The sequence below is a fragment of the Myodes glareolus genome, chromosome 2 (assembly GCF_982192425.1).
Source record: "Myodes glareolus chromosome 2, mMyoGla1.1, whole genome shotgun sequence".
NCBI classification, from domain to species: Eukaryota; Metazoa; Chordata; class Mammalia; order Rodentia; family Cricetidae; genus Myodes; species Myodes glareolus.
In genome coordinates, this window is record NC_142027.1 from 13,940,330 (window position 1) to 13,956,965 (window position 16,636).

Sequence of the window (16,636 nt, forward strand, 5' to 3'; positions counted from 1 at the left end):
ATATTGGAATCCATTTCAGGAATCCTTCACCAGTGCTCTTATTTCAGACCTTGGTTTCAGTTGAGGATTAAGTGAGGAAGGTCGAACATATTGTCTTTCCTAGAAAATTCTATGGATGTCTAGAGAAGCTACCATTCAAATACCATGTCAGTTCCTTTTAAACTGACAAGGCAAATTTCCAAATATTCTCAATTTTTTCCTATTATATTCTATGTTGTTGTTGCAGACTGCTTTATACACGGTATTTGCAGTACATATGTGTGGGCCCATATTTCTTTATGGTATAGCAGCCAGGCTCTGAAGCCATTGGGCCTATGGAAATGATCACATAGCCCTGCAGACAGCCTGTCTCTGCCTGACAAAGGTCAGGAGGTTGGCTGCTCCCTTTCTTTGTAATTTAGAGGATGCCTTATAGAGATGCTAATTCAGGCCTACCTGACAGCTAGCATACTCAGCAGATAGGTAGATGCCAACCTGACAAAAGGCCATTCACCTGGTTAGCTAGGAGACAGTATGATGATGTATTTTCCCGCCCAGTTTATGTATTGGTATAAAATGTTTGGAGAATAAACGTGGGGATCTGATGGAGAGATCTTCAGGAGGAAGATGCCTGAGGTGCCCTTTTCCATAATAATGGTGTAAGTTGTGTCTGGTTATTCCTTGCGCCTCCGTACCAGTCCAGTTAGGGAAAATAGATATCTGTGGGCTTCAACACTGTAGTATGTGGGGCTGGCTTGTTGGGGTATGTGTCCTGCCCAGTACCCCACAACAGGCAGGCCCCAAAGAAAATCATGCACAAGACTCCATAAGATTATAAACTGATTGGCTCATTAGGTCAGGCTTCTTGTTAACTCTTATAACTTATATTAACCCATTATTCTCATCTATGTTAGCCATAATGGCTCCGTACCTTTCTCAGCTGGGCAAGTTACATGCTGCCTCTTCAGTGGTCTGCGCAGGAGTGCTGCTGAGGAACTTCTCTGCTTCCCAGAATTCTCCTGTTCTCATTGCATCACTTCTACTTCCTGTCTGGTTTTCCCGCCTATACTGCCTGCCTGGCCAATCAGCGTTTTATTAAAATATGATTGACAGAATACAGACAATTCTCCCGCACCACAACACATATGTTTGTGCATTTTACTAAGTGCCTTCTATTGGCAATAATGACCTTTTAGAAGTGTTCACATACATCCACAAAAAGCATGTGTCAAAAACTCAAAAGGAAATGTAGGACAAATTTACTCAAGTCAGAATTAGTGCTAACTTGTAAGAATACTTTTAATGGGATTCATAGAATAAACATATTAGTGCATCGATTTAGTAACAGAAAAATGAATTGTCAATTTGATTATTAGTAACAAAAGATATTTATTGTCCTCTCTTAATCAGAGAAAGCAAAGAATGACATTGACTCCACTTACTAATGAGCACAGAGTCCCCACATTACTCCTGGACACAGACATGTTCAAGAAAGAATCAATAGAGATGTGATGGTGATTTATCTGACTGTTGACTTTCATTAGGAACAAAGACCTTTATGAAGGCCTCTCCATATGTTCCTGTAGAAGTCTGATTTGTACTGAGTACTGTGGCCACCCGAAAGTAGGAGATTCTGGAAGAGGGGGCATGGACAGCAGTTTGTACCAGATCTCAGAAGAGACCCTCCTGGCTAAATGGATAGAAGAGCTCTTCAGCATTTCAAAATATGGTATGTCCTATTGATCAAAAGTTAGTTATTCTTCCCAACCTTTTTGAGTCTATTAGTATACACAAAGTATAGACTTCCTAGAGGGTGTTTGGGATAGTGTGAAGGCTAACATCTTATGGAGAGTCATTTACAATTCAAGGCAGGAACTTTGAACATCCAAATACATATAGAAATAAAGTAAAGGAAGTAAATATGTGTCAGGGAAGCAGTATTGTCTGTCACGTGGCTCCTTCAGATTATAATCAAAATATATAATTCGATATGAAAGCACTTAGGCAATTTAAATAAATTTCATATTGATTGACTACTTAGCATAAGTGAGATTATAAGTGAGGTTATATCCTCAAAAGAGATACCACTAATCCAAAGGGAGATATTTTGAGGATTAAAATGTAGCATGATAGTAGAAATTATTAATTATTTAGGGCAGACTGGAAATTCGTAACCTGAATACATAGAAAAAATGAACTGAAAGTCTACTGAGAAATATACTTAATCTTTAAAATACTAAATACAAAGGGCTTAAGTATACAATGGAAGAGATTACATATATACATAAATATACATATATATACATACATATATACATATACATGCACATAGATGGGTAGAGATTTAGATTTTACTGGGATGCAGTCACATTGTACAATAAAAGTTACAAACATTGTGTATGATAAGGAAATTTAAATATGCATCTTAATAAAAGCAAGTAGGTGGTGAAGAGCAGCAAGCAAAATAACCCACTAAAAGATGTATGAAATGCATACTTTTCTAAATCTGAAGAAATCCCAGAGGTTTAATAGTATCTTTAGAGAGTCAAGCACATTTAGGAGACAATCCCCAGGCAACAAAGCCATTGTATAGCTTGTTTCTAATGTGATGAAAAACATATATCTATTTCACTGTTGACAGATCCACATATGCACACAATCAAACCACATGCTTAGGAGATTGTCATAAATCTTAATTACACCTAACTCCCATATTGTAACATTTAGGAAATAGTTGACTGTTACTTATTATATTCTGTGACTGCATTTGACAAATGTTTGTTGAGATAAGCTTTATGTACATATATCTCTTTAAACTTACTCTCATATATTACTATTCTTTCTCATGTGTTGTCTTCTAATATAATATAGACTCAAATATTTACTCTTAGATTGTCCTGTTTTGTTTCTCTATGTGTGTTTTATTCTCAACACATACTATTGACATTGTACTTCTTACATGCTTGTTTCATAATTCTTTGCCTTGTGTCTTTTCTGTGTAGTAGAAAACTGCTAATGATTTTGACAAGCTTGGTCTAAGAAACAACTTTGCAGGAAAAACCTAGAGAAGCAGACACAGCTCACCCAAGAATATTTCTGTTTCTTAATTCAGACTCACTGAACCAAAATGTTCTGTGATTTCCAGCATGAATCCTTTTCTCTTGACTGGGTCTTAAGTCCAATGAGGGAGGTGAGGTCACCACAACATGAGAGACACTGTTTTACACTTGAGGTATCTTGACTTGCTGGTCATTATCGTAGTTTATAGGTGTTACAGCTGGGTAGACTATTAATTGATTCTCTCCCTTGGTAACGTGTATAGTGCTTCTTGATACTATGAAAGGTGGTCTGTCGAATTTCAAGTAAGATCCAGCTGGAATTGCCCAAGTCCTGTGTTCTAAATGTGCAGTGTATTTAACAGTAGGGACTTATATTCCACATCTGACAACCAAGAGAGAACACCAAGGGCAGTACCAGTAGACTATATTGCTTTAATTGGCTACTCAGTATACAGGGTCAGCCCTGAAATATACATACACAATGGTCTCATCAGGTTGTAGTTATGTATTTGTGCATATGTGTGTGTTGTTATATTTATATAACAATATTGATAAAGGAAAAACAAGCTACCAGTTTTGAGAATGAAGGCTTTGAGAGAAGATGGAGGTAGCAAGGCGGGTTCATATACACTTTTATAACTATTTGCCTGTAATATTGAGCACAGTTTCACAGGTAAGAATGCAGAGTAGTATTTCTAATTTGTACTCCACATCTTTCTAGAAAGCTCTTGAAGACATTAAACTATCAAATCAATATTTCTGCTGGTCCGATATCTTTTCTGAGACTGTCTTTTCCCGAAGAATGTTTTATTTTAAACTGCTTGAGTTACGATGGTCAGCTTCTGTGAAGGGAGAACTCAAAGCTTTAAAATTGATGCACTTTCTTTGTGGTGCTTCCTTGAATTTTCTGCACTTTGGTCTCCTACCAGTGTGGCAGCCATCACTCAGTGAACACTGTATAAAAGTGTAAAACAAGACTGGTTTCTTGTCTTCCCTCTCGTCTATTCCATCTCTTTTCAAAGGAATCAACTGCTAAGGATTAATGTTTATGTTTAGAAATTGAAATAGAAAAGCAGAATTCTTTGTATTACTTCTAGTCATCATTACATATTTAACAACACACAAACTTTTTTCCTCAAATTGACATTTTAAAAACAAGATTACTTATTTTAGCTTGAATGAATTCTGTTGAAACTATACACCATATCTAAAAAACTAAATGTTGAAAGGTTGAATTAGAGAAAGTAATGATAGAATTTGTTTCATAATTTATGGAAGTTTTACATGCAAATCAAAGATGAGCAAAGTTTACATACAAATCAAAGAGGAGACAGATATTTTAAATGAACCAGAATAAACCTTTCTATTAAAAACACTTGGCATGTGGCAGTAGCGAATGATAAGAAGGAGCTAAAATGGAAATGGTATCTCTTTTATTACCATAGCTAAAGCCCAGAGGTGCAATATTCAAGGCTATTCTGCAAAATGACCACTTTTAGTATTTTTGGTCAGCTATTCCCAATGTCTTCACTTCAGCAGAGATTGCAGCATTCAAATGGAAGAGTGGGGTCTAAATTCAAAGGCTGCAGTGAAAATGCCAGAAGGGCCCACCTTTTTTTTTTTTTATGTTACAGAAAGCCACATTCAATGATCTTAAAGCTTAAATCTCATTGGCCAAAGTACAATATGTGTTTACCTTAATAGCACATTTAGGGATTCCTAAAAGCTTCTAATATTATGTGTGTGTTGGTGTGTGTATGTCTGTGTGTGTGCTGCCTCTATACTGATTTCCACAATAGCTGGGCCAATTCATATTTCTACCAAACGCATAGTGGTGAAAGTCAATAAGAAGATGAATTATTTCGGGCTTTAGAACAGAGAACAACTTTGCAAAAGTTTGCTTCAGTGGGAAGAAGAGAGATGAAATTGGAGATGTAAACTATCAATCATTTGCTGCAACAGTGAAAGAACGGATTCTGTTCAGAATGGATATGCATACCATTAAAAGGATGATTCTCATGGTTCACTTGCTTTGAATCTTAAGAAGTTCCACTGGTATTTATGTTCCTTCCAGTGATTATCTGCCCTCAGAATTTCTCTAGTTAAATTCAGCTGACACCAAAGCAAGAGTTGATGGAATAGATGTAGTGTGTACAACCTGAGTGTTATATGTTGCTTATATCTATTAATTTGCCTAACTATCTGTCTATTTTTAAAACTTGACGAAAGCTAGAGTGGCCTGGGATGAAGGACCTCAGTGTTTTCATCAGATTGCCTATAAGCAAGTCTGCAGTGCATTTTCTTGATTAATGATTGGCATAGAAGCGCCAAGCTCATTAGGAACCACCTCTGGCTAGGTGGTCTTATTCTATATAAGAAAGCAGGCTGAGTAAGCCATGAGGAGCAACTCAGTATGTAGCATTCCAACATGGCTTCTCCATCAGTTTCTGATGCCGGGTTTTGGCCTTGAGTTCCAATCCTGATTTCTCTTGATGATGGAGTATGACCTGAGCGTTGCCAAATAAAACAAGCCTACTACCTCTCAAGGTGGTTTGCCATGGCATTTTATCACAGCAATATAAACTCCAACTAAGCCTTTACCCTACCTGAATACTGAGTCATTTGGAATGTTGCTGTATCAGTAAACTCTAGGTATTCATGGTAGTTATGACTATATTTTTGTCACCAGTGTAGTGATCAAAGTCTTGTCTCTTTGCTTTCCAATAGGTATCATGAGTGTGAGCAGGTAAATCACCCTTTAAGTTTGTTTTTATATTGTTGTGATAAATTACCATGATCAAGGTAACTTGTAAAAGGAAGAATTTCTTTGGATTACACAGATAAGAATCTGTCATTGTGGGAGAGCATGACAGTGACTAGCAGGCACAGTGGCTATAACAGGAAGTTGAGAGTAAGCTAGAAGATATGCTAAAAATTTTAAATCTCTAATATTCCCTTCTCCAGAGATAGAGAGAAGACTGCACCTACTAAATCTCAAACAGTGCCACCAACTGGGGACCAAATATTCAAACACCTCTACCACTGTGGGACTTTGCTATTTAGACCAACCACTTTTTGTCCTTTTCTGTGTTTCTCTTTAACAAAGAAAATTGAGCTCTGTAGTCTTCCTAAGCCAATGGTTGCAGATGTAGAATCAAATTTGGAAATAAGTCATTGGAAAACATAATCTCAATAGTGGACTCTTTCCATCTGTCATCATGTGCCATTCATCAGTTCAGTATATAAACTAGGATCTTCTAAAGCCTGGTCCAAAGAGAGCCTTTATTCTCCAGAGGGATGTCTAGGTACGTTTACAGACTTAAATTTCTAGGGTAGATGAAAGGGAATTGTAACTTCAGGGCCAGCAGTTCTTGTCATTTGTTCTCAGTGGATGAACACAGAACAAGGCCCAGAGGCTCAGGGGTTGATAAGGAAGGAGATTTGATGGTGAAAGGGAAACATAAAACAGTAGTCAGTACAGAGAGACTTAAATTTCTTAAAGAAATTTACTGAGGAAAGTTTCCTCAACATAATATATATTTGTATATCTCTGGACCAAGGTATACTCATGTTTTTATGACCACTGCTCAGATACCTGATCATTTTTGAAAACAGCAATTCTATTTATCTAGTTCCTTGTTGGTCCCCTACAACTCAGATTTATTCCTTCTAATCACCTCAGATCTGAATCTATGAAACCAATGCCTTTCCTATCTTTATAAAGTTCTACATGTGTGTTTGTATGTTTTAACAAAGTATCTGGAATGTTTCTTTTTCTGAATGTATATCATTAATTCTTAGTCTATCTTGCAATTTCTGAAGAGCTCACCTTCCACATATGTCAAGATATTAGTTTGTGTGCTTGTCAAATTTAGTCCCCTACTATTCAGATTACATCTAAAACTCTTCCTAATTGAAGTCTACACTGAATTTCAATGCACCATTTACTTTGGTTTTAGTATTATTCAATAAAAGTGGATTCTTGTTATGTAGTAGAGCTCATACAAAATGCTGTGAGTTTTGTAGTGAATGAATTATTTCAGCATCAAATTCTTCCAGGAGCAAGGCTATATTATAGGCACTTTCCCCAAGTATGACTTACATATGCTCACCTATCTCTTCCTAATGCTTTCTTTCTCCCCATCCCACATCTAAAGAAGGAAAGTAGTCTGATTATATAAGATCAGAGATACTTTTCAAATGTGATTGCTACTGGGTCTTCCTACCGTTTGAAATAGCTGGTCTTTGCTTCTAAATGAGAAGTTCTGGCCCAGCATTTCCCAGTGACACTCCTTTCTTCATACCATGTTGGAGAATAGATAAGCGAGTCACTTCTTAAATTTCAGCGGTTTTTCTCTTAATCTCATACTGTGTTGAGGTAAATGAAAAGACTCAAACTACATTGTTTCCTTCTCATTAAGTGCCCCACCACAGACTCATATTTCTAACATTTAAAATGTGAAACTCTTAATGTGAGTGCATTATTTAAGGGATGTCTTTCAAACTTAAAGACAAAATCAGAGGCTTCAATTTACCACCCACTGGGGACTCTAAGACGAAGAATATAGCAGACTTTATCTTATGTATATATCTCTATATTCCTCTGTTTGCTCTTAAGATGCTACTTGACATCCATATATTAAGAGACTCAAGGTTGTTTGGAAAATTGTTAGGACATTTTCAAAATTCTCTACTTTGGGGACTAGAGAGCACTTACTGCTCTTTCTGAGGCCCCAGGTTGGGTACTCATGACCACATGGCAGTTCATAATCACCCGTAATTCCAGTTCCACTGCCTTCTTCTGACATCCACAAGCCTTGCATGCCAGTAGCACACAGAACTTGCTCAAGCATATACCCAAGGATTTAAAAATTTTAAAGAAAAAAATTAAAAATATTTTTCACATACCCTAGAGTGTTTAATTAGACACTAGTCGTCAGCTAAAAGTCTATATCCATGTGAGATTTGTCATCTGAGGACAGAGTTCCAGGCTTTCCTATGCTTACGCAAAGAAGTGCACTTTTCAAGAGATAATGAAAGAACTGTCATAAAAACAAAACAGAACAAAGAAACCCATAAAACCATGTCAAACTTTTCTGATGTTTACAGTTTCTAAGGTTAGTAGTTAAGTTAAGTGGTTAGAAACTGTAACTTATGCTATCTTAAAATATTTTCATCTTATTTTAGAGATGGGGAAGTCAATGCTCTGAGAAACTGAAGAGGTTATGTTACTAGGGCATTGAAGTTTCAGACTGGAGATTAAAACAGATTTGTTGCCAACTTTAGAGACATCTGTTGGCTGAGTATCACAGCCTCATAGCTAGTGAAAGGACACTGGGGAGTCATAGTATTCATTCTCCTTAGTCAGGATCATCTCATGTGACTTAACATCCGTTCTGGATCTGACAGCAATTCATATGCTCTTCATCATGAGACATTCTGGTCTACGACTGTCATGCAAGCAGAGTCAACTGAAAACCTTGTCCTAAGTAATGTGTCTCTTTTATCATGTTTATTTACAGAAAAAGCACTTGGAGAGAGATGAAAGACAGAAGAAGAAAGGCAAGGAATCAAGAACTTCAAAGGATACAAGTCAGGGATATATGAAGAGAAATTATATTTTAGCTTTGTATTAAGAAAATTTATACTATTTTGTAATAATTATACTATTAATGTCAGTGAGCATGTCTTTTGTCAGCGTTGTTCTGCATGTGAGGTGTCTAAAGCTTAGTCTGCACACTGGGCAATTTCTTATGACTTGTTTAAAATTTGATTTCTGTAACTATTGCAGTAGGGAATGCCGATCCCTGACTAATCAATAATAAAACTAGTCCCCTATTATGGAAATCAGTGTGGCAATTCTTCAGAAAATGTAAAAAAACATTTAATCCAAATAAATGTTTACATGAAAGATGCTCAGTGAATGAATCACAGAGAGACCTTCATATTCTGTCCACTAAAGCACAATTCACAATGTCTAACTAGCAAAGTTATGGAGCCAGCATAGAGGTTTATCAGGAGAGGGATGGAAAATGTGAAACACATAGACACACACAGACACACAGACATACCCAGAAATAAACAAATACTGACAGACAGGCATAGACACAGATACAACACAAAGACACACAGAGACACATATACAGACATACATACACTGACACACAAACATACACAGACATACATACACTGACACACAAACATACACATACATAGAGGAATATTTCAGTCATAAAGAAGAACAAAGTTCCATCATTAAGAAAAGGGAGCTAATTGTAGATAATCATATTAAGCAAATTAAGACAATCTCATAAAGCCAATTATTGTACATTTCCTTTTATTTATGGATTACAGATTTTATATAGACATATAAACTTATATTCAAACATATGACATGAAAGTAGAAATTAAACTGTCCAAGACAATAAAGAGACATAATAAAAGGAAGGTAGTGAAGTATTTTGATAGTATGTACAAAGCATATAATATATTTTATAATGTAATTATAACATAATTAAAATAATAAATTCACTTAAAACTTAGTCTAGGTGCTGGGAGGATGGCTGATTGGTTAAGAGTACTTGCTGTTCTTGTTGAAGAACCAAGTTTTGTTCCCAGCACTCAAATTGGCTGGTTCACATCTGCCTGTAAGTTCTGTACTAGAGGATATGATGCTCTCTTCTGTCATTCAGAGGCATTGAATGCCTAGGGTGCACATACAGACAAGCAAACACAGACGCACCGACAGAGAGACAGACAGACAGACAGACAGACAGACAGACAGACAGACAGACACACACACACACACACACACACACACACACACACAAAGATTATAAAAATAGAAAAGCAGTCTGCAGCATGCCTTCAGTTATGAAGACTTAATCACTATTGGTACGGTAACATCAGCAGTTCATGTCAGTAGCTAGGAGAAGCTCATAAAGTCCAAGCACTGCTCTTTTTTGTCGCCAAAAACATTGCTAATTTTAACCAGTTAAACTTCTTTTTATCTGGGCGATTCTTTTTTTGTTTGTTTGTTTCATAAAGGGAAGAATTTATTTGGGGGCTTGTCTATAGTTTTCAGGGACTTAGTCCATTGTCATCATGACAGGAAGCATGGCAGTTAGCTAGCTACATCCTGATTCTCTGATCTGTATCAGAGATCTGCTGAGAGAGGCAGAGACAGACTGGGCCTGGAATGGGATTTTGAAACTTCAAAGCCCATCCTCGAGGACACTTTTCCTCTAACAAGGCCACACCAACTCCAATAAAGCCACACCTTCTAATTCCTTTATTCTTTCAAATAGTTCTGCACCATGATGAAAAGCATTCACATACAGGAGCCGATGGGAGCTATTCTTATTCAAACCACCACACAATGATGCCGTCTCTGGCAGATTCTGAGAACCAAGGGAGTTGATTAAAATCAAATCTCAGACTATGGATGGGAAGGATAGAGACAGGAAGAGCACAGCTAAGACCGACTGCACGTCATATCTGAGTTGATAGTAGCTGGGTTAACAGAACCCTGCTTTTAGAGGTCACAGTTTTGTGAGTAGGTAGATACGCTGTAACTTTAGAGGACCAGTATGCCAAAGCATCCTTAACCTAGACAGGAGGATGGGAGGCTGAGGATCAGGAAAGTTCCAAATTAAGGAACAAATAGAACAAAACCTGATGGATGGAAAAATAAAGGGAGCGTTCTAGCTAGTAGTGGAAACAGATGACTAGAGGCCTAGAATTTTGTTTTTGAACGTGTTTTTTTTATTTTGTTTTTTATGTGTATGAGTATTTTGCCTTCATGCATGTCTGTGCATGCCTAGTGTCACTAACGACTAGAAGACAGCATCACATATGCAGACGCTGCAAAGTGAACCTGAGTCCTGTAGAAGAACAGCCAGTGCTTTGAACTATTGAGCCATCTTTCCAGCTCCAGTGGTTTATTTTTATTTATTTTTTTCATTTTGCATACTTGTCCTATTTTCCCCTCCCTCCCCTTCTCAATCCCACCCATTATCCCATCCCCATCCACTCCATAGAGGAGTCATGGCCGCCCTTGGTGAGTCAACAAAGTCTGGTATATCAGGAACAAACCACTCTGCCCTGTATCAAGGCTGAACAAGGTATCCCACCATAGGGAATGAGCTCCAAAAAGCCAGTCCGTGCACCCAGGGTAAGTGCTGGTCCCACTGCTAGGGGATTCCCCACAGATCAAGCCACTTAACTATCACCCAAATTCATATGGTTTTGTTCAGTCCCATGGAGGATCTCTAGATGTCAGAACAGAGTCCATGAGCTCCCATTAGCTCGGTCAGCCGTCTCTTTGGTTTTCCCAATTGTGATCTTGATACCTCCCTGCTCATGTTACCCCTCCTCCGTCTCCTCAGCTGAACTTCAGAAGTTCAGCCCAGAGCTTGATTTTGGATCACTGCATCTGCTTCCATCTGTTACTGGATGTAAGTTCTATGATGACAATTAGGGTAGTCACTAATCTGCTTAGAGGGGAAGGTCAGTTCAGGCACCCTCTTCACTATTGCTAGGAGTCTTAACTAGGGTCATCCTTGTGGATTCCTGGGAATTCCCTACCACCTGGTTTCTCCCTAAGCCCATAATGACTCCTGCATCAAGATATCTCTTTCATTTCTCTCCCTCTCCATGCCTCTCCCAACTCAGCATCTGGAACCCTCGTGTTCCCATCCCCTGTGTCCTCTCCTTAACTTCCCTTCCCAGTTTTCCCAGGAGATCGTAACTATTTTCCTTTCCTGGGGCCCTCTATTTATGTCCCCCTTAGGGTTCTCCTTTTTACTTAGTTTCTCGGTAGTTGTGGATTACAGACTGGTTATCCTTTGCTTTAAGTAAGTACACACCATGTTTGTCTCTCTGGATCTGCTTACCGCACTCGGGATATTTTTTCTGGTTCAATCCATTTGCCTGAACATTTCAAAATGTCATTTTTTTTAAAACCACTGAGGAATACTCCATTGTGTAAATGTACTACGTTTTCTTTATCCTTTCTTCAGCAGAGGAACATGTAGGTTGTATCCGGGTTCTGGCTATTACAAATAGTGCTGCTAGAAACATAGCTGAGCAAATGTCTTTGTGGTTTGATTGTGCATTGCTGTTGGTGGCTGTTCATTCATTTCCAGACTGCCCTGACTCAAAATAATCACACAGAAACTATATTATTTAAAACACCCCTTGGCCAATAGCTTAAGAGTATTTCTGGCTAGCTCTTACATCTTAAATTAACCCATTTATATTATTTTGTATTTTATCACAAGGCTTGTGGCCTACTGGCAAAGTTCTGGCTGGCAGTTTGTGTTTTTCGTCTCTGGAGGCTACATGGTATCTCTCTGACTCCTCCTTCTCTCTCCTCCTCTATCTGCTTGAAATTCCTGCCCTGCTTTACTCTATTAAACCATTGGCTAAACGCAGCTTCTTTATTAACCAATGGCAGTAAAGCATATTCATATCATACAGAGGAGAATTCTATATCTCCTCCCCTTTTATGTCTAAATAAAAACAATGTTTTTAACTTTAACATAGCAGGATTACATACAACAAAACAGCTATCAAGAAAGAATTATAGTTACAATAATTATGTCTATATTATCTTTTATCATAACTAAAGAAAACTATAAGTATAACTATCTACTACTCAACTCCATCAAAGACCCCAGAAGGACATAATATTACCTAAGTTATCAGGAAGTGAACTATAAGCAACTTCCAAAAACACTAGAATTGACAGACATCCTTTGGGTTATATGCCCAAGAGTGCTTAGGTCCTGATTCTAATTTTTCTGAGGAACTGCCAAACTGATTTCCAAAGTGCTTGTACAAGTTTGCACTCAAACTAACTGTGGAAGAGTATTCCCCTTATTCCACATTCTTTCTACAATAAGCTGTCATAAGTGTTTTTGACCTTAGCCATTCTGAAAGGTATAAAATGGTATCTCAGAGTCTTTTTGATTTTCATTTCCATGATGGCTAAGGATGTTGAGCAATTACTTAAATGTCTTTTGGCCATTTGAGTTTCTTCTGTTGAAAATTCTCTGTTTAGATCTGCACTCCATCTTAAAAGGATTTTTTATCTTTGTGTTTAATTTTTTGAATTCTTTATATGTTTTGGAGATCAGCCCTCTGTCAGACATGGGGTTGATAAAGATATTTTCCCATTTTGTAATCTGTTGTTTGTCTTATTTACCATGTCCTCTGCCTTACAGAAGTTTCTCAGTTTCAGGAGGATCCTCCCATTTATTATTTTTTGCTCTCAATGTCTTTGCTTCTGATGTTATAATTAGGAAGTGGTCTCCTGTGTCCATGCATTGAAGGATTCTTTCCACTTTCTGTTCTGTCAGGTTCAGTGTATCTGGAATTATGTTGAGGTCTCTGATCCATGCAGACCTGAGTTTTGTGCATGAGGATAGATATGGATCTATGATGTAGATGGGCCTTCTGTCTATGCGTTTTTTCATTGGTTAATAAAGAGACTGCCTTGGCCCTTTGATAGGACAGAAAATTAGGTAGGTGGAATAAACAGAACAGAAAGCTGGGAGGAGGGCAATGAGACAGACGCCATGGGGCCAGCCACCAGGTCAGACATGCTGAATCTTTTCCAGTAAGCTACCACTTCGTGGTGCTACACAGATTATTAGAAATGGGTTAATCAAGATGTGAGAGTTAGTCAGTAACTAACTCTCTAGAGATAATGGGCCAGGCAGTGTTTAAATGAATACAACTTGGGTGTTGTTATTTCCAGGGCTAAGCTAGTTGTGCGGGAGCCGGACGGGATGAAAAGCAGGCCTGACTGCAGCTCCTCACTACAGATCTATTATTAGCCTTTTTCTACATGTGGGCATCCAGTTATGACAGCACTGTTCGTTGAAGATGATTTCTTTTTCCATTTTACAATTTTGATCTTTTTGTCAAAAAACAGGTGCTCATAGGTGTGTGGATTAATAGCAGCGTCTTCAATTTGATTCCATTGGTCTACATGTCTGCTTTTATACCAATATCAAACTGTTTTTATTATTATAGCTCTATAGTAGACTTTGAAGTCAGGTGACACCTCCCGAAGTTCCTGGACTGTATAAGATTGTTTTAGCTATCCTGACTTTTTCATTTTTTCATGTGAAGTTGAATACTACTTTTTTGAGGTCTTTAAAGAATTGTTTTGGGATTTTTATGGGGATTGCTTTCACTCTGTCAATTGCTTTGAGTAAAGTTGACATTTTACTATGTTGATCCTACCTGTTGAAGAACTTCAGAGATCTTCCCATTTTCTGATATCTTCATCACTTTCCTTAAAGACTTAAAGTTCTTGTCATATAGGTCTTTAACTTGTTTGGTTAGAGTTATCCCATGATATCTTATGTTATTTGTGGTTATTGTAAAGGGTGATATTTCTCTGATTTCTTTCACAGTCTGTTTATCATTTGCATATAGGAAAGCTACTGATTTTTTTTGAGTTAATCTTTTATCCCATCACATTATTGGAGGTGTTTATCAGCTGTAGGAGTTCCCTTGTAGAGGTTTTGGTGTCACATGTGTATTATCATCTGCAAATAGCAAAAATTTGACTTCTTCCTTTCCAATTTATATGCCCTTGATCTCCTTTTGTTGTCTTATTGCTCTAGTTAGAAGTTCAAGTACTATATTGAATAGATAGAGAGAGAGAGAGAGTGGACAGCCTTGTCATATTCCTAATTTTATTGTGATCACGTTGAGTTTCTCTTCATTTAGTTTGATGTTAGCGGTTGACTTGCTGTATATTATCTTTATTGTATCAGATATATTCCTTGTACTCCTGATCACTCCAAGACCTTAATCATGAAGGGGTGCTGGATTATGTCAAATGCTTTTTCATCATCTAATGAGATGTTCGTGGTTTTTTTTTTTTTAGTTCAGTTTATTTATATGGTGGATTACACTGACCCATCTTTGTGTGTTGAACCATCCCTGCATCTTTGAGATGAAGCCTACTTGGTTGTGGTGGATAATTTTTTGATGTGCTCTTGGATTCAGTTTGCCAGTATTTTATTGAGTATTTCTGTGTCAATGTTCATGAGGGAGATTCATTTTAATTCTCTTTTTTAGTTGCATCTTCATATGGTTTGGGTATCAGGTTATCTGTAACTTTGTAAAAAGAGTTTGGCAATGTTCCTTCTGTTTCTATTGTGTGGAACAATTTGAGGAATATTGGTATTAGATCTTTCTTCAAATTTTGGTAGAATTCTGTGCTGAAACCATCTGTCCTGGGCTTTTGTTGTTGTTGTTATGGTTGGGAGACTTTTGATGACTGCTCCTTATTTCCTTAGGGGTTATAAGTCTATTTAAATTGCTTATCTGGTTTTGATTTAATTTTGGTATATGGAATCTCTCCAGAAAATTGCCTATCTTTTTTATATTTTCCCATTCTGTGAAGTACAGTTTCTCAAAATATGACCTAAAGATTCTCTGAATTTCCTCAGTGTCTGTTGTTATATCCCCTTTTCATTTCTGATTTTATTAATTTGGATATTCTCTTTCAGTCTTTTTCTTAGTTTGGATAGGAGTTTGACTATCTTGCTGATTTTCTTGATGAACCAACTCTTTGTTTCATTAATTCTGTGTATGTTTTTTTTTTGTTTCTATTTTATTGATTTCAGCCTTCAATTTGGTTATTTCCTGTATCTCCTCCTCCTGGATGAGTTTGCTGCCTTTTGCTCTAGAGCTTTCATGTATGCTGTTAAGTCACTAGTGTGAGTTTTCTCCATGTTCTTTGTGTAGGCATTTAGTGCTATGAACTTTCCTCATAGCATTGCTTTCATAGTGCCCCAATGGGTATGTTGTGCTTTCATTTTCATTGAATTCTAGGAAGTCTTTAATCTCTTTCTTTATTTCTTCCTTGACTAGTGGTAATTCAGTTGAACGTTGTTCAATTTCCAGGAGTTTGTAGGCTTTCTGCAATTAGTGTTGTTGTTGAATTCTAACTTAAAGCCATGGTGATCTGATAAGATACAAGTAGTTATTCCAATTTATTGTATCTGTTTAGGTTTGCCTTGCTATCAAATATGTGATCAATTTAGAGAAAGTTCCATGAGGTTCTGAAAAGAAGGTATATTGTTTTTTGTGATTGGGTGGAATGTTCTACAGATAATTGTTAAGTCCGTTTCAGTCACAACAACTGTTAGTTTCTTTTTTTTTTCTCTGTTAAGTTTCTGTCTGGCAGTGATGAGAATGGGAATTTGAAGTCTCCCACTATTAGTATATGGGGTTTGATGTGTGATTTAAGCTTTAGTAATGTTTACTTTACAAATGTGGGTACCCGTATATTTGGGGAATAGATGTTCAAAACAGAGACTTTATCTTGATGGATTTTTCCTGTGATGAATAGGTAACATACTTTTCCTTCTCTTTTGGTTAATTTTAGTTTGAAATCTATTTTGTTAGATATTAGGACAGCTACACCAGCTTGTTTCTTAGGTCTCTTTGATTAAAAAATATTTTTTTCTAATCCTTTATCCTGTTTTTGAGGTTGAGGTCTTGTTCTTATATGCAGCAGAATGATGGGTCCTGTTTTTGTACCCATTCTGTTAGCCTGTGTCCTTTTGGAG

General features: G+C 37.2%; 1 long non-coding RNA gene across 2 annotated transcripts in view; it reads left to right on the top strand.

Annotated features, from left to right (window-relative positions):
* LOC125392829 (uncharacterized) overlaps nt 1-8,885 on the top strand; it is a 36,729-nt gene extending 27,844 nt beyond the window's left edge. The window contains exons 5-6 of one of the 2 annotated variants that reach the window (XR_015000640.1): nt 1,524-1,708; nt 8,561-8,885. This is a non-coding gene — a long non-coding RNA (uncharacterized LOC125392829). The remainder of the gene's footprint in view (nt 1-1,523; nt 1,709-8,560) is intronic. The other variant, XR_015000639.1, reaches the window with a different exon arrangement.
* The last annotated feature ends 7,751 nt before the right edge of the window (nt 8,886-16,636 follow it).